This window comes from Heteronotia binoei, chromosome 5, assembly GCF_032191835.1.
Source record: "Heteronotia binoei isolate CCM8104 ecotype False Entrance Well chromosome 5, APGP_CSIRO_Hbin_v1, whole genome shotgun sequence".
Taxonomy (NCBI): Eukaryota; Metazoa; Chordata; class Lepidosauria; order Squamata; family Gekkonidae; genus Heteronotia; species Heteronotia binoei.
Genome location: NC_083227.1, coordinates 66,602,221 through 66,621,713, shown reverse-complemented (window position 1 = coordinate 66,621,713; position 19,493 = coordinate 66,602,221).

Genomic DNA, 19,493 nt, shown 5'->3' with positions numbered 1-19,493 from the left:
CCGGGAGAGGAGTCAACAGGGCCGGACCTGCTCTCAAGAGAAGACAAGCAGTTAAGAATCTCTTCTTGCAACCGTTTCCTATCAGCAGCCTTGACAGCTTTGGATGAAACGCCCTTCTTACCCCCAACCTCTGTGATATAGGGCTTGCCACTAGAACCCTCCAAAGCAGTCAACCTAGCTAATACTGACTACTCAAAGGAGTCATCCTCATCCTCAGATGACATAGGCTGAGGCGCCAGGCGCTTATAAGAAACTGGCCGGCAAGGCTGGGATTTTGGTGCAGGGCTCTTGCCCTTTGATTTTCCTTGCCCCTTACGCATGGCTAGCGAGCCCAATATCTAGCCTGCAAAACATGGGGGCGGGGGGGGTGGCTCTAAGCAGAGCCTAACAAAAAACGGCTGCCGCCCTGCCTAGCAACAGGGAGGTAATAAGCAGCGAAAATGGCCACCGCCTCGCCCAGCAACAGGGGAGTAATAAGCAGGGAAATGCCGACTGCCCCACTCAGCAACAGTGCAGACCACCCCAACAATAGGACGGGGGGAATGAAGAGGGCCCCAAAGCTAGATCCGATATTCCCAGCTACAGAAAGGGAACAGCCCCTGGGAAAAGGCAGAGAAAAAACGCTGGCTGAGCTAAAAAACACAGCCAGCAGCAAATCGCCACACCAAAAAGCGCTCCCGCCGCCTCCATGCGGCCGAAAACCGAGTGCTCGCTGTCCCTCAACACTCAAAAGCGGCTGCGGCCGCCAGGAAACTGCCGCTACTGAGCTACAGCCCCGTCCTCTGAACCTCAGCTGAGGGATCGCCGCTGCCGCTCGAGTAGCATGAAAATCAACGCGCCAAAAGGCCCCGTGCCGCGCAGGACAGGAGGAGCTCATCCAAGCTCTCCACTCCCCGAGCACGAGGCGAAGACCGTTAAGGCCTGCTCTGCCCTCACTTCCCATAATGCCCTGCCCGCTCCTCCTCCTTACAAAGGGGTAAAACGGCCCCCAGAGACAAGGCTGTAAAGCCTGCCTCCGGTTGGGAGCCGCATTCTTCTTGATCCACTCAGTCTCTTAGTCTAATTCCCAGACCACAGCCTGTCCTTAACTGGTCTCTTCTTCAACTGCCAGCTCCTAACTGTCATTCCTTAACTGATTCTCTCAACAATATTATATTTGAACAGCTAGTTACTCAACAGTTCTCAGACTCTGTTGGGCATTAACCCTTAGCAGACTGTCACGTATACCATAGCCCAAATTGAATGCATTCTCTAAGAGTTAGGAGAGTGAAAAGATAATTTTCTTCCTTTTTGCTCAGAATATCCAAATGTAAATCTGGAATGAACTGGAAAGTGAGACCTGTTCACACATGCAAGAGTGCAGGCTATAAGTACATGCCCACACAGTAATAAGATATTATTAAAAACATTTTAAAATGTAGAAATACCTTTTGTATTAAACTGATCTGGATAAATCTTAGGGTTTTCCACGCAGTTAATCAGTTTGTTCCCCCCATCAGGCCTCTATAAACTGCTTTTCCCTCTTCTTTTAACCCTCATGATATGGATACTACTCATGGGGGAAATAACATGGTGTGGAAAGTAAAGTTCTAATGAAAAAAATTAAGTTCTATTTGCTTCCTCTGTGCTACAATACATTCCAAAAGCAGTGCCTAACAGCAGCAAGGTGTCATGTACCTAAAGGTTTCCAAGATCAGAAGACAATACTGTCCCTAATATTTAAGGATGAAAAATTACTCCAGGCCCACTTATTTGTATGCTGGAGCCTGAAAGATATGACATCTCCAGCCCACAATTCCTATATGGAGCCCCATATGGATAAATGCCATTAATCCGTCTGTTGAGGGGCTATAATCTTTTTTCCTACAGAAAATCCTTGAGTCTCCCAAATTGTGATTCATATGCTGCGATTTGTCTTGAAACCAGCCAGATGTTGTTAGAAACTTGGGCCTAGCTTTTGACAGTTAAATTTTGGCTTGCATTTTAATTCTGAGTAGAATTCTTTTACTTTTCTAAATGTTGACAGATTATCATGAATCTAATTGGCTGAAATTAGTCCATTTAAAAATCAGATCTATTGGCATTCCTCTGGACTTATTGTACTTATCATATGTCTCAACAATATTCCAAATAATTAAACACAGGCTTTTAGATATTCAATTTCAGTGCCTGATTGACGCAGCTAGGAAAACTTGCTCTCCAACTCACCTGGGATTATTTCCAACCCCCGGTCAGTTAGCTACCTATTTTTGCTCTCTGACTCACTCTCAGCAAAGAAGGGCATTCACGCTGACCAGATTTAATGTACTGCCATTGGCCATCTTCTCTGGAAGATGTCAAAAAATCCCCAATGAATTTAGACAATGCCCCTGTATAGTTTGGGAGCGACTGAATCTGTTTCTCATGTTTATTAACTTGTCCACTTTATATTAAGTTCTGAGAAAAAAAATTTAATCCCCTTCTTTGTACATGGTGGCCTTCCTGACAGAATTAAGGTCCAGTGGTTACTTTCTGGTTATATCCATCTTATAACCTCTAACGTCGCCTGTTTTCTTCAGCTTGCAATTCAAACCAGGGAAGCTATTAACTGATGTATTTTGTTTATGCCTTGCTTTGTTCTTTCATCGTATTCTTAAACTTTTAGCTCTTAAAACACCTTTATCTTTGATATGCCAATAAAGGTTGTCTGTCTGTCAAAGATCTGACATCATTTCTTATGTAAAGAAGTTTGCAGAATTCAAATTTACAAGTCTTATCCACACAGCCCTGTATGGTTTTCAGGACTGTGTACTGTTACTGTGAAAACAAATAATGGTGTAAAGATGGTATATATTTAATTGCATCTTATTTTACAAATGAGTATTGAAATACAGGGAACTCTGCAATAAGTAACAAAGCTATTTGCAGTATTATTGGCATTATAATAATCTAAAATATATTCCCAAAATAACTATAATCCAACTTTCTGTGTTTATCTTATCTTAACTTCTCTCTCATTTCTCTTTTACTATCTTTGTTTCTATGTGTGAGATCCTGAACACAGCCACTCTCATGCAGGTCAAAACATAAACAAGAGGGAATCACCTGAAGATTGGGGGGCGGGGGGGGGGGAATTCCTGTAAACTGAGTTTTTTCTACAAACCAGACCCCTCCCAACAGACCCAAAATGCTAAGAAAAAAAATAAAATTTAAAAATCTCAGCGCCATTTTCAAGTTGCTTAGCAACCTCTATAAGCACTGGAGAAACATGAGGTAGCAAGTTAGACCCCTGCTGAGATATAGATATATCCAGGGGTCATTTCGTAGAAAAAGCTTTCCAGGAACTCATTAGCATAACTTATTTGCATAAGTTATTTGCATATGCCACACACACCCTGACATCATTGGAAGTGTGTCATAAGGCAATGCCCACCGCTCAGGCTCCACCTCAAAATCTCCAGGTATTTTCCAACTCAGATCGGGCAATCTGGAGAAAAAATACTTCAAAAGCACAAAGACAACAGCCAAGATGTTAAATAATTTCAATATCACAAACATTTATCAGGTGGCATGAATGGCCTGTCAAGTTACTTTTGGGGGAAAGAAAGATGGGGGACAGATGACAGGGAGAGATAGAGAAAGGAAGGAGAGGTGAGGGGGGGGGGGTGAGAGAGAGAAAGGAGGGGAGAGAGGCTTCTCAGTTTGCACTCCACACGCGGAAATTATCTGGCTGCTAAGTTTGCAACAGTTCTTGAAACCAACCCTGGGACTTGCCACTTCTTTCTGGCTTACACCATTTTTCTTTCATGGTTAATTTTATTTTGCACTAATTTGATTGGTCCAGTAAAAGGTCTTATATTGATTTTATTTCTGTTTCTGTAATTTCATTTTTCCAGTTACAAGACTGGACTTTTTTAGTCTGCCTTTTTCTCATACTGATCATCACAGTGGTTTTTTTCCTGTTCCTTTTATTGTTTCTGCTTTACTATTTCACATCACTTCAAAAATCTTGTAAGCTCTGTGTACTCTATACTGAAGGGAACTATATGCCCTTCCCATCCTATCTCTTGGAGAGAGAGGGCAGTCCACTTCCTCCATAAATGGGGGGGGGGGGAGAAGCCCTCCATCCTCTCTCCTGGGGAACTGAACCTGATTTGTGAGGAAATCGCCAGGAAAGTCCTGGAGACAGCCTCCTAGGGTGCAGGGGAAAGACACTTATCTCTTGGAGAGAAAGGGCAGCCCACTTTCTCCAAAAAGTGTGTGAGGGAAAAGCCCTCAGTCTTCTCCCCGGGGAACTGACCTAATTTGTGGGGAAATCCCCAGGAAAGACCCAGAGGCTGGCTCCTTTGCAGAGAGAAAGAGAGGGGTGGGAAAAGGCTGGGCAGGCCTTGCATGGCCAGGGAACTCTCCTGCCCCCCCCCACCTGAAAGGTGAAAGACCTCCCCCTGAAATGTCTGCTCCCTTGGGAAGGTATAGCTGAAGGCGCCCCCCCCCCCATGCTGCCTCTGCCAATGCCCGTTTGACAGGGCAGGCCCCAGCCTTGTCCTGCTGTGGTGGCACAATGCACTTGCCTTCAGCAGAGGAGCGCTCCTCCCCCAAGGGCAAGTGCACCCAGCCAAGCCAAGTGTGCCCAGCTGAGCAAAGCAAGGAAGGCCAGGCCTGCAATGGAGGCCAGAGATCAACCCCCCCCCCTGCTGCCGCTGCTCTTCCCTCAAGGGCCAGTGCGCCCAGCCGAGCAAGGCAAGGAAGGCCAGGCCTGCAATAGAGGCCAGAGATCACCCTCCCCCTGCCACCCTTCCCTCGAGAGCAAGTGTGCCCAGTCGAGCAAAGCAAGGAAGGCCAGGCCTGCAATGGAGGCCAGAGATCACCCCACCCCCTGCCACCACCCTTCCCTTGAGGTCAAATGCACCCAGCCAAGCAGAGCTAGTGAGGCCAAGGCTTGCCTTTTAATGTGGGCTGAAGATCACTCTCTCCCATCTGAAGAAGTCTATCCCCCCCCCGCCCCGCTCCTCACAATTTACGGAGCAGTAGCCAGTTCAGCAGGATTACCAGATCGGCAGTAACTCCAAACAAGGCCTCAACCTCTCCCCTTGCAAAATTGAGGGGGTGGTACCAGATTTTCAAAGAGCCTATACTGCCTTTGAAGAGCCAATACTGTAGCCTTTGAAGCTCCAGCTGACTGCAAGAGAAGCAGAGCTGGAGCAGAAACAGGCACAGAGAACTTCACCATGTGCTGCTGCCTTATAAGGTAATAAATAAATAAATACTTTGTTTCTTCTCTCCTATGCTAAACATCTGATTAGCTCTGTTGTCTGCCAACTTCTTTTTAGCTTTTATTCCTCAGCATGATTCTTGCTCCATCTAAAGTCTTCATGCAAGTTTCATATTTGTATTTCTTTAACAGGGCATCTTATGTCAGTGCTTCTAATAAACTCTAATGCTCATTAGTGAGTTTGATGCTAAGGACATTGATGGGGAATGAGCTATTCTTAACAAGCATGACCAAAGCTTTTATAAGTAATTAGCTCTAGAAACTGAATTTGGGTACAATACCATTTCTATCTGAAATACATTTAGTGAACATTAAGACATGCCAGACTGCAGGGCTACACATTTCAAAACTATTAATGAATATTTCATTTTAAAACTGTCTAAACTGCATCACTGAAAGCAATACAGCAAAAGTTAAAGCAATTGATTGTCCCAATTGACTTTTAAAAGAGGGAGGGACAGTCTGTTCCCCACCACCACCCCGTTGAAGAATTGCGAAGCATTTCTTACAATTTAGTGCAATTAAAAAAAACTGTTCTAAAGTTCGTTAAAGATGAAGTTACTACTGCAGGGATGAGTAACCTGTGTTGCATCGAAACACACATCAGATATTATACATCAGGAGACAGGAGACAGACAGCAAGCAACATTCCATGGTCCCTCATGGGCGGTATAGCAAAGTAATGAAAAAGGAGAAAATGTCCTTAGAAAAAGAAAAGCTCATTTTACCAAAGAACACCCATATGCTCAAGATCAGACAGCCACAGGCAGCACCATTAGTGCTGCTCCTACCAGTAATACAGACTGCTAAAGACCTTCTCAAACTGAAGCCCCTTGGTCTTTTTTAATGATTATGTTATATGGTTGTTGTTTTTTAAATTGAGAGGGCATATGCCTAAATTACATATTCCATGCACAGTAACATCAAGCTACATGAAAATCTCTGGATTTACATAAAGAGATGTGATATATGTGTGTGTTCATATAACAGAATCATTCAGAAATCCGCTTTAATAATGTGACTGTGACCTATAAGTACTATGTACAGTATAGTATAGTACGATGCAATACAATACTCACACAATACAATTTTCAGCAATGTTTAATGGGTCATGTTTTGTTCCAGATTTCTACCATCCTAGTCCTATTACACTGTTTATTAGATTTCTCATTTTATTGAGTGCATTTCCTTACACTGCATTGAGTCTTATTGTGATAGGTGTACTATAAAGAATGGAAATAATCTTATTATATGACTTCTCACTCTAATCATGTACTGTTCTTGTCTTTTTTATTTAAAAAAAATCTGAAAAGAAATCATTCAGGAGAAGAACTGAACTGTTCTTTCTGGAAAATGGAACAATATACCATAGGCAACACAAAATTGCAACTGTGGCATACATGTATTTTTTTTTCTCTTCCAAATGTTATCATTACAAACATATCCACAGTATGAATGTAACATGTTTATATCACATGTTAAGACCATGACTGAACTGCTCTAAATCACATTGCATTTCCATGAGTCTCAGGACAGAAGTGACTATACAGGGGTGAGGGGGCACAGAGGGAATGGAGAAGCAGACTAGACTTTATACAGACTTCTACTTCACTGGATGCTAACATAGGAACCTTCCTTCTTTCAAACCTATGAGTTTTCCACATACTAAGAAACACTGTAAGTGGGTAGCAACCTATAAACAGTGTTCCCTCTAAGGTGTGAGTGGCCACTCATTAACACAGGAAGCTCCACTCAGTAGCAGTCTGGAGTCACACAGGGTCTTGCACTAGCCATTGCCCATTTTAGGACTGCAGCAGTTATATTTTGCTCAGGATCTGAACTGCTCTGCTCAGTGGAGGGGGGGTGGGGGTTGTGGGGTGTGTGCAGTTCTGGAGGCCTCACTTCAAATATCTGGACAAAATCAAGCAGGTACAGAAGAGAGCAACGAGGATGATCAGGGACCTGGAGGAAGAACCCTATGAGGAAAGACTGAGGGCCTTGGGAATATTCAGTCCGGAGGAGATTGAAGGGGGACATAATTACTCTCTTTAAATATTTGAAAGGCTGTCATTTAGAGAAGAGCAAGGAGCTGTTCAACTTGGCAGCCGAACCGAAGCAATGGGCTCAAATTACAAGCAGAAAGGTACCAGCTGGATATTAGGAGATTTTTTTTTTAACAGTCAGAGTTGTTCAGAGGTAGAACTAGCTGCTTAGTAAGGTGGTGAGCTCCCCTTCATTGGCAATCTTCAAAATGCAACTAGATTATTATTTGTTGGAGATGCTTAGGCTGATCCTGCATGGAGCAGGAAGTTGGACTAGATGGTCTGCATGGCCCCTTCCAATTCTATGATTCTATGAACAGAGGGAACATTGCCTGTAAGTACTGTACCATATGTTCTTTCTGAAAATATTTATCAGCTCTTAGTTCTCCCCCTCCCAATTATGTAAGCTCTTGATGAGATTTTTTCCCAATATTTAAACAACCGTCAAACATTACTGCAAAGGATTTAATACTGCTTAATCAATATTTAATTACTTTTTTAGATTGGGAAATCTCTATAGTATTAAATAAATATTGAAAAACCTTATTAGACTTTGGGTTTTTTTAAAAAAAATAAAACCATCATTACAAATTTCCAAAGAAATTTATTAACAGAAAATGATACTTAATATTGAAATGTGTCAATAAAGATAAAGTTAATGAGACTTTAAAATTTGGAGAAGAAATTTAAAGCAGACTCAAAGGGTCAAAATAAATATATACCATTCAAGTTTGGAAAATAACTTGAACTGTGTGACAAAATGAAGTGGGTAAATCCTGTAAGGCATTTAAATAAAAACTTAGCAGTAACAAATCTCCTGCAGGGCATGCACATTCAGATAAGAATAATGTCCATCACAAATTCCACCACAACCCTGAAGGAATTTAGGCTAAGAGTATGTTACTGACTCGGGGTCATCTAGGAAGCTTGTAGTGCAGCCATAGTGGAAAGTGTCCATATATGTCTTTCCACATACTACTTTGCCTACAGAGTTCACATAACAACAGTTGGTAGATATGGCTGCTGACTTATAAAGGAATGGGGCCAGTCATGAGATAAGTCTGTTTAAATGTGAAGGGAGTGGGGCACATATTAATGATTCAACTAACAAGCACTCTACTCATGACTTCCATCACATCTGTTTTGTGCTCCAGGGAAATTATTTTCTTCAATACTAGGGAATCACTCCATTCTTTATAGATTCTTTGGAAAGCTGGAACTTAAATATTGTCTAAGACATTTTCTCAAGTAATAATTAGTCAAGGCAGTGGAAAAAAAGCAACAACACAGAGTAATTCTAAGCCTTTTGGTGGTAAAGAATATTTTGCCTTCAATTTGAGAATATGCTCATTCTTTTTTAACCTAGCTGTAATGTATATTGTAGTAAAAAATGCTGGCAATAAACAGGCTTTACAGTTATCAATCACAAATGACAGCCGTTCATTTACTTGTGTAGTTTACCTTGCCAGCATGAAAGTGACTATCCCTTAATTATCAAATGTCCACTATATTATTCTCATAAACATATTCTCTCTAAATTGGTTATCCTTGGTATGACATCACAGCTTCCACAAATCAAGAAGAGCAGGGTACTAATTATGCAGAACTTTGAACCGAACACTATTCAACAGTGATTTATTCTAAAACTATTCTGATTAGAATCAACAGAAATGTGTCAAGGGAAAGACAGTTATATTGCTGTGAAGGAACAATAATAGTATTTGGGCTAAGCTTGAGAAACAATGCTTACTGTTTTTGAAAATGTATTTCCATATTCCAAAAAAGCAGGGGTTGCAATGGTGACATGTTCTCCCATAGTTTGGCCTACACTCCTGACTAATATGCATTCAGACAATACAGAGACCCCAGGCAGCAGAGTTCCAAAGCTGGTATCTTTCTAGCCCAATAAGTTGCTGCTTTGCCTCCATTTTGTTATTGCTCAAAGTGATTTTTATCCTCATAAGATAACATGTCATCCCCAAAGCAATCAGATGATCCAGGTGACAGAGAGAGAGCAATTTATCAGATGGTGGCTGGAGATCTCCTGGGATAACTGATCTCCAGGTGACAGAGAACAGATTATCTGGAGAAAATGGACACTTTGGAAGGTGGACTCTATGGCATTATACCCCATTGAAGTTCCTCCCAACCCCAAGCCTCGCCTTCCTCAGGCTCCAAAATCTCCAAGTATTTTCCACCTCAGAGCTGGCAACCCTACTGACAGACCAATAATTTTCTGACTGAATAAGGCAAGTTCATGTTTTCAAGTTAATTCATAGTAAAACTATGTAATGCAACAAGCATTGGCCAAACTCTGAACCTGATATAAGTTTATTGTATTAAAAGATAAACAGTGTTTTAATGCATTGGTTGTAGTTCCTCTTCATTGCGAAAAAATGAAACTAATACAAGGACTATATGTACCAAACTATAGTGCATCATTTTTTCATTATGTAATATTGGCTGAACATCTTTTTTGATACTAGCAAAGTTCTTTGATAAACTGTTGATTTACCAAATTAAGAAAACTTCTATAATTTCCTTCATTTTAATTTAATTTTCCTGGTACAGATATCACTTTTTGTACCTTACAATTTCAGTCTTGTTGCAAAGCACTGCACATAATACTAGTTCATATTCTGGTTATGGGACTGAAATGGCCTTGGTTGCCTGGTGGAAGACATGCACTAAGAGGGAAGTGCAACCCTTACTGCAATGCACTCTATGTGGGGCTGCCCTTAAAAACTGCCTGGAAGTCACAGCTGGTACAGAATGTTTCTGCCAGAGGGTTAACTGGAGTGAGTCATAGGAAGTAATCACTCTCATTTTATTCCAACTACTCTGACTTCCAAACTCAATTCAAGGTACCAGTATCAACCTTTAACGTTCTGTACAGCCTGGGACCAACACACCTTAAAGACCACCTTCTGCCATACAAACCTACCCCAGTCACTCCAGTCAGAGGCCTGCTTCAGTTGCCTCTGCCATCTTAGGCTAGACCAGGGTGTCAAACATAAGGCCCAAGGAATGAATTCGGCCCCTGCAGGGCTTGTATCTATCCTGCAAGCAACTGGCTCCCTCCTGCTTCCTTCTTTGGGGCTGCTACTGCATTGCAGCTCGCTTTTGCCCAGGTCCGTCTGCTGCTTCCTGCTTACTTCCAAGCCTCCTTCATGTTTTTTTCCAAGCCAAAGCTCCATTGGCTGAGGTATCCTCCTCTGGAAGACAGAGACAGGAAGACGAAGAGTGAGAGCCCCATTCGAGAGAGAAAGTGAAGTCTGTCCCATGGCTCCTTTAAGACCAGCAACATTTTATTTCAGATATAAGCTTTCCTACACTTCTTCAGAGGGAGGGAAGATGGATAAGTAGATGGATTCTTCTGAAAAGTACAATGTTCTCTCTCTCACACACAAACACACACACACACACACACACGTGTATGTGTATTAAAAAGAAGCACGTTGGAATGGGGAAATGAGAAATAAAAGAAAATTATTTTGTCTTATTCTGAAAAGTTTTGGGGAGGTTTAATTATATTTCTCTGTGCCTATCTGGGATTTTCTTTCAAAAAGACCATAATTCAGAATTAGAACTCTTGGATTGGCTTCTATTGTTTGATAATACAATTCCATTGGATTCCATTGTTTAATTATGGAAGAAGATGGCAAACCCCAGGCATCCACTTTGGAAGACAGATCGCAGCAATACAATTATGGTTCTATATGTTCCAGTTCAACACATCCCCCTTTTTCTCCTCCCACCCTCTCCAGATTAAACAGATGAAGGTTTCTTTTGGGGGGGGGGGGAGAAACATAACAGTACAGCATCCAAGCTTTATTAGCGGAAAGGAGCAAGAGTCTAGGAGCATCCAACAAAATTTGTGGCAGGACATGAGCTTGAGTCAGTGCTCACTTCTTCAGATACAGCTAGAATGTGAAGCCAATGGTTATATCTTGAAAAGTGGGGTGATTTTAGATGCCACATGACAATAGCAGGAATTGGTAATGAGACAGGAAACCTGGGCCTCAGTTCAGTCCTGGAGGATGCATTGAGCTTCATTATCAGTTGCAATTCAGCAGTCTCTGTAATCTCATTTTTAAATTCCTTTGTAAGAGAACTGTACTTTTAGGAGAGCAATGTCCTGGAAGGTTAAATGCTCTCCCAGTGGTTTTTGAATGCTGATGTCAGACTTATGTCCATTTCTTTTTAACATCCTCCTTGATAGAATTGAGACTGAGGTTTCCTGTCTCATTAGCAATGCTGGTATCTCCACACCCACTACTGCTCTGCATATCACACCTAATCCAATCATGCCTGCTGTTGTCATTCACCTGCTATTGCCATTCAGCATCTGAAATCACCTTTATACCTGCAGTGTATCTGCCGTGAACAACTGACAAAAAGGAGAGTATTGCTGCAACCCTAGGAACATTTCCCCAGTAACTACAATCAGGCTAACTTCATAGATACCTGCTTAGGATTGGTCCCTACATCAACCCACTGCCACACAACAATACAGCTAGCCAAGACCTCAAACATAGCACTAAATCTCTATTTCATTAGAGAACTTGAAGCAGCCAGCATTTATTCATTTAGCACAATCCATTTACTTCTCTTATTTCTGTTCTCCATAAAGCTATAGGTTTCATTTTGAAGGAGAAATGAAAGGGAAAAAATTTCCATATTCTTTTCATTCCTTCATGACTCAGCTTCTAGAACATAATGGCCTCACTTCAGGAAATAACTGAATCGTCATTTTGATACCACAGAAACGTCTATATATTTTAACTTTCTTTTAGAAAATTGCTTACATTTTCTTCAAGATGAAAATTGGCTGTCTGCACTACAGGAAAATGTATTTGGAGTAAAAAATAGTGATGTTATTTCAGTATTTCAAGTAATGTTACCAAAAGACCAATGGTCACAGAAAGTTAAAAACTATTGTGCTGGTGCACTGAGACAATATACTTAAATATAAAACTGCTATACTGAGTTGTTTCTCCTGATATCCAATTTTTTTAGATGACTATACACTTAGAGAAAATACACTGTAACTGCATGTTAGGTCTGATCATGTAGAGTGGACTATTTCAGATATCTAACTATATTAGATATCTATACTACAAGGGGATCAGAAATTAAGTGTGTGTGTGTGTGTAAAAGGTCAGAAAACTGAGATTCTGCACCTATATATACTCAGAATTTCAGTCCTCTAACCTTCTTGTAATCACCCATACAAGTAAGGGTTTTCCACTACTTAAGTAGTATGTGCACAAACTTTATATGGGCACAATAAAGCCACCTGTGCCTTCTGTGCATCATTAAGTCTGCTTTGTCTTCTGGTATTTACTTAATGATTGGAGCTTCTCCAGTGAACCAATAAGCTAGAGATATTTCTTACTGAAAGTCAAAGAAACCAACAATACAATTTTACCCCCTCCCCCCTGTAGTATTCTATGCTAAATGTAACAAAATGTTTTATTAACATCACTATAAAAGAGGCATAATCACACAGATGATTCCATTCCACTAATACCCTGCATCCAGGATATACCAATGGGGAGAAAGAAAACATAACACTAAGAATACCACTTGTGTTTTTAAGGGCTGTTATCAAGTTTCATGACAATTCTGGTTTGATTTGAAAGTTAAAGTTTCTTCTAAGGCTTCTCTTCTTTTGGAACAAAAATGCAGTTCTTCAGAAATAACTACTGTTAAAATTCATGCCACTTTATACATCAATTTAAAACAATCCTAGGATATTAACTGAAGAAGGAAAAAGGGATAAAACCAGTGTCTCTGACCACACATGCACCCCAAATAAATAAATAAATAAAATTGAAAAGAACACACAATCCTATAGTCTTAATCTTATTCAAATTGTTTTTGCTTCACTTAGAATGCCTGATTTTTCTGAGCAACAACTCCAATTTACTTTGAAATTTTGCTTTAGGCAACACTTCACAGTCACCAGGGTCAGGCCTCAGGGCGCCCGGCGCCCAAGGCGATGCCCCTCCTTTATTGCAGACTGAAAGTGCCTACCAACAAGGGCTGAGATGGCCCCGGCCCCGGTCCTGACGCTGAGACGGCAGAGACGGTGTGGCTGGAGGTGCGGGCTGAGTCGGGCTGACGGCGCTGGCGACTGGCGGCTGTGGGCGAGCGGAGACGACCGGAGACGTTGAAAAACGGTGTGGCTGGAGGTGCAGACTGAATCGGGCTGACGCTGGTGACTGGCGGCTGCGGGCGAGCGGAGACGGCTGGGAGTCTGAGGTGGCGGAGCCCGCGGACTGACTGCTGGGGGACCGTCCGCTTGGGGACCAACCGCCTGAGTGACCGTCCCGCCGGAGACCGCGCCGGAGACTGCACGAGGCGGAGGTGTGAGGCGGAGAGTGTGAGGAGTAGCGAGGAGTGCCTAAGAGCGGCGTTTTGATTGGGGAGACTGGATTCAGGGTGCTTGGAGACAGCTGCGGGTAAAGAGGGGCGAAGTACCGGGGTAGCTAGGCTACCAGTGGGACGACGGCCCCCCTCTCCCCCCGCCCCTCCTTCCTCTTTCCTCCTCTCTTTCCTAGCGGAATTATAAACACCTGGAGTCCACACATAGGGTGGAGAGTGAGCTGAGGACGCCCAGTGGGAGAGAGGGTGAACTACAACTCACCCTGTAACTGAGTTACTAGGGCAGCGGCCGCATGGCTGTGGGAAACGGGGAGGACTAGTACCCCCCTGGATCCCTAGAGCTGTGTGGAGGTTGCCTTGGGTCCTCAGACTCTCCCCCCCCAACAGGAACATCAATGGGAACATCAATACTAGCAGCTATAAGAACTATGCAGCTATACCACCTAAGAATAAGATCAGGACTGAGACCTAATTTCCACCTCCTTGCCGCCTTGCACCTGTTGGACACCACCGCACTTTAGACTTTGCCGCCTAGCACCTTTTTTGGACACTACCGCACTTTAGACTTTGCCGCCTTGCACCTTTTTGGACACTACCGCACCTTAGACTTTTAGAACCTCTATAACATAAGAGGAAGAACTTTGCACTTTAACACTTTGCATCTACTACTCCGTATTCTATATACAGCAGCACTTTACTTCCCGAGCTATTGTTACCATCAGTCGACGAACTGGTGTCCACCACAGAAGATGACTGGTCTGAGGATTCCGGTACTCCTGGGGAGGGGAAGGTATGACGGTGGGAGCAGGCAGACGTACAAGCGAAGGAGGCTGAGACATGAGAGTGCTCGACCACCTTCCAGCCTGCGTCCCATCCCGATGGTGACAGGTAGTGGGACCAGACGAATTTACCCGTCTTCGACACTGGTGTTATGCAATGCCAGGTCCATCAACAATAAGACCGTTGTCCTTCGGGATTTCCTGCGGGAGCAGGATGCGGACCTGGCTTGCGTAACCGAGATCTGGGTGCGAGATGGAGAGACCGTGGCTCTCTCCCAGATGACCCCCCCAGGTTACTCGGTCTTTCACCAGTCCCGGACTAGCGGGCGGGGGGGAGGAGTGGCACTACTCATACGAGAGGCTTACTCCTTTAGGGCTCTCCCGGCCCCAGAGATCCCGGGCATTGAATGTGCCGGCCTGATGTGGGACGTTGGGGAGGGGTTGGCGATCTGGCTTGTGTACCGACCGCCTAACGCACCAGCCGCCGCCCTACCATCCCTGGTGGAGGCCGTGGCGGGCTGGGCGTTGGAGTGCCCAAGGCTATTGGTCTTGGGTGACTTCAATGTTCATGCCGACGACGCGGCCTCCAGCCAGGCGATGGATCTAGTGTCATCCATGGCGACACTAGGACTCTCCCAGGTTGTTACAACGCCCACTCATCAGGCAGGACACATGTTAGACCTGGTCTTCGCGGCGGGAGTACAAGTGAACGATATTGCAATGGAAGCAGTGCCATGGTCGGATCACTTTGCCCTCAAGGCTCGTATGGATATATCACCCCAAACCTGTTTAGGCGGAGAGCATATTTTGGCTCGCCTGCGGAGCTTGATGGACCCGGAATGGTTCCTGACGGCCCTGCGGGATACCTAGCCCACTGGCGACTCCCTGGATGATCTGGTAGAGTCCTGGAATGATGGACTCTCCAGGGCCATCGAGGAGATCGCACCTAGGCGTCCTCTGCGCCCCCGCCTTAAGCCGTCTCCCTGGTTTAACCAGGAACTGCGGCATTTGAAGTGGGACCTCAGACGACTAGAGAGGCAATGGCGGCGTACTCGAGACGAAGTGACCCGAACATCTTATAGAGAGAGTTTGAAGACCTATGAGATGGCAATCAAATCCGCAAAGAAGACATACTTTGCGGCTAAGATTGCGTCCGCAACTTCGCGCCCGGCACAATAGTTTGATATAATTCGAGATCTTACTACGCTGCCCCAGGGCAGACCAAAATCTATTGAATTGGAGATAGGCTGTGAGGCTTTTGCGAACTATTTTGCGGATAAAATCGCATCACTCCGCATCGACCTCCCCGTCAATTTAGAGACAGTTAATGCAACCGAGGCCCCGAGCATGTCTTCGGATCATATTCTGGACGGTTTCAGCCCCCTCAGCCTGGATGAAGTTGACAGGATTCTCTTATCTGCCCGCCCAACAACTTGTAAATTGGACCCATGCCCTTCCTGGCTTATTAAATCTTGCCAGAGGGATCTCAGATATCCTGTACGGGATATCATAAACAGATCCCTGACAGAAGGGCTTTTTCCAGCGCCGCTTAAAGAGGCTGTGGTCCGTCCCCTCCTAAAAAAACCACCTTAGACCCGGCCCAATTGGCACACTATAGGCCGGTCTCAAATTTGCCCTTTCTGGGCAAACTTATTGAGAGGGCAGTGGCGAGGCAGCTACAGACTTTCCTGGAGGATGCTTCCATCCTTGACCCACTTCAGTCCGGATTTCGCCCGGGCCATGGGACGGAGACGGTGTTGGTTGCCCTGGTAGATGACCTTCAACGGCATCTGGATCGGGGTGGCTCGGCAGTGCTGATGTTGTTGGACCTATCGGCAGCGTTCGATACGGTCGACCATCGGTTACTGACTTGCCGCCTCGCCAACACGGGGATTCAGGGGCTGGCCTTGCAGTGGCTTTCCTCTTTCCTTGAAGGTCGGGGACAAAGGGTAGCGATTGGGGGGGGGAGCTATCCCAGAGGCGCACACTTAACTGTGGAGTGCCCCAGGGAGCGGTTCTCTCCCCGATGTTATTTAACATCTATATGCGACCTCTTGCCCAGATTGCCCGAGGGTATGGGCTGGGGTGTCACCAATATGCTGATGACACCCAGCTCTATCTACTTATGGACGACCGACCGGTCTGCGCCCCAGAAAATCTGGATCGGGCACTACAGGCCGTGGCTGAGTGGCTCAGACTGAGTGGACTGAGACTGAACCCTGCGAAGACAGAGGTCCTTTGTCTGGGTCGTCGAGGACCGGGGGGGGGGGAATCCCCCTGCCAGCTTTTGACGGTGCGCCGCTGATGACGGCGGACAGGGTCAAAAGCCTGGGGGTGCTACTGGAGCCGTCCCTAAAGATGGAGGCTCAGATAGCAACCACTGCCAAGTCCGCGTTTTTTCATCTTAGACGGGCAAGGCAGTTGGCCCCCTTCCTGGACTGCGACGACCTAGCAACAGTGATCCACGCTACGGTCACCTCGAGGTTGGATTACTGCAATGCCCTCTACATGGGGCTGCCCCTGTGCCGGACCCGGAAATTGCAGCTGGTGCAGAATGTCGCGGCCCAGCTGTTATTGGGCCTCCCAAGGTGGGGGCACATTCGGCCGGGTCTCCGGGCTCTGCACTGGCTCCCAATAACATACCGAGTCCGGTACAAGGTGCTGGTCATTACCTTTAAAGCCCTATATGGCCTGGGACCTGCCTACCTGAAGGACCGTCTCTCCCCACACGTTCCCCAGAGAGTACTGAGGTCTGGGACTCAAAACCTTCTCACCATCCCCGGGCCTAAGGAAGTCCGTCTCAAGACAACCAGAGACAGGGCCTTTTCCACAATGGCCCCTACATGGTGGAACCAGCTGCCGGAAGAGGTGAGGGCCCTGCAGGACCTTGCTCAGTTCCGCAGGGCCTGTAAGACAACCCTCTTCCAGTTAGCCTACGCCTGACTGGGAAATAAATGTAGCTTATTAGACTTCTGTGACTCATATGGTATAGATTTAATGTTAAAATTTTAAGGTTTTTAGGTTTTTAAATGTTTTAACTTTTAAATGTAATAATTCTGAACTCTGTTTTATTGTTTGCTGTGAGCCGCCCTGAGCCACTTTGTGGGAAGGGCGGGATATAAGTTATAGAATAAATAAATTGCAATCGCACACTGTCTTGACATTTTCAATGAGTTATCTACCACAACCCCAAGATCTCTCTCTTGGTCAGTCTCTGCCAGTTCACACTTCATCAACTTGTATTTACAGCTAGGATTTTTGGCCCCAATGTGCATTACTTTGCACTTGGCCACATTGAACCTCATCTGCCACGTTGACGCCCACTCACCCAGCCTTGACAGATCCCTTTGGAGTGTCTCACAATTCTCTCTAGTTCTCACCACAGTGAACAATTTAGTGTCATCTGCAAACTTAGCCACTTCACTATTTACTCCCAACTTCAAATCATTAATGAATAAGTTAAAGAGCATGGGGCCTAGTACTGAGCCCTACGGCACCCACTGCTTACCATCTTCCACTACGAAGACTGCCCATTTATACTCACTCTGTTTCTTATTAATTAGCCAGTTTTTGAGCCACAAGAGAACTTGTCCTTTTACTTCATGACTCTCGAGCTTACTAAGGAGCCTTCTATGAGGAACTTTATCAAAAGCTTTCTGGAAGTCAAGATAAACAACATCTATTGGGTCCCCTTTATCCACATGTTTGTTCACCCCCTCAAAGAACTCTATCAGGTTAGTGAGACAAGATCTTCCCTTACAGAACCCATGTTAAGTCTTCTACAATAACTTGTGTTCAGCAATGTGCCAACTCATTCTGTCCTTGATAATGGTTTCTACCAACTTTCCCGGTATTGAAGTCAGACTGACTGGCCTGTAATTTCCTGGATTTTTTAAAGATGGAGGTGACATTTGCTACCTTCCAGTCCTCAAGAACGGAGGCAGATTTCAATAAAAGATTACATATTTTTGTCAGGAGATCCACAAGTTCACCTTTGAGTTCTTACAGAACTTTTGGATGTATGCCATCCAGACCTGGTGACATATTAGTTTTTAATTTGTCTACCAAGTTGTAGGACCTCCTCGTCACCTCAATCTGACTCAAGTCCTTCAACACCCCTTCCAAAATTAGCGGTTCTGGAGTGGGCAAACACTTCTCATCTTCCACAGTGAAGACGGAGGCAAAAAATGCATTCAGCTTCTCAGCCTATCCTCTTTCAGTAATCCTTTTACCCATTGGTCATCCAAGGGCCCCACTGCCTCCCTGGCTGGTTTCCTGCTTCTAACATATTTGAAGAAATTTTTATTGTTGGTCTTTGTTTTTTGCAATATGTTCCTCATAGTCCCTTTTTGCCTGCCTGATCACAGTCTTGCATTTGATATGCCACAGCCATAATTCCAGGAAGGATGGACAGATTGGTAGGTCTGTATGCCTCTGCAATGCAAGATCTTATAGTCCTACTTATAGAAGACCTCAGCATCTTTTTGCCTGAGTTAGGGAGGAGATGTTAACTAATAGCATGTCAGATTTGTATAGAGCCTCTATTCTAATCAAATATGACAGGGGTGGCCAATGGTAGCTCTCCAGATGTTTTTTTGCCTACAACTCCCATCAGGCCCAGCCAACATGGCCAATGGCTTGGGCTGATGGGAGTTGTAGGCAAAAAACATCTGGAGAGCTACAGTTGGCCACCCCTGAAATATGATTTAAGACCTGGAGCTGACTGCGGCTCAGATCATGAGCTACTCATTGCAAAATTCAGGCTTAAACTGAAGAAAACTGGGGAGGCCATCAGGCCATTCAGCTTTTGACCATGATCACATCCCAAAGATACAGTGGAGCTGAGGAATAGGTTTAAGGAACTAAAGTTAATAGACAAAGTACTTGAAGAACTATGGGAAATCAACCCAGACTGTTCCCTGGAAGGTCAGATGCTGAAGCTCAAATAATTTGGCCACCAAATGAGAAGAGAGCGCTTGCTGGAGAAGATCCTGATGCTGGGAAAGACAGAAAGCAAAAGGGGATGGCTGG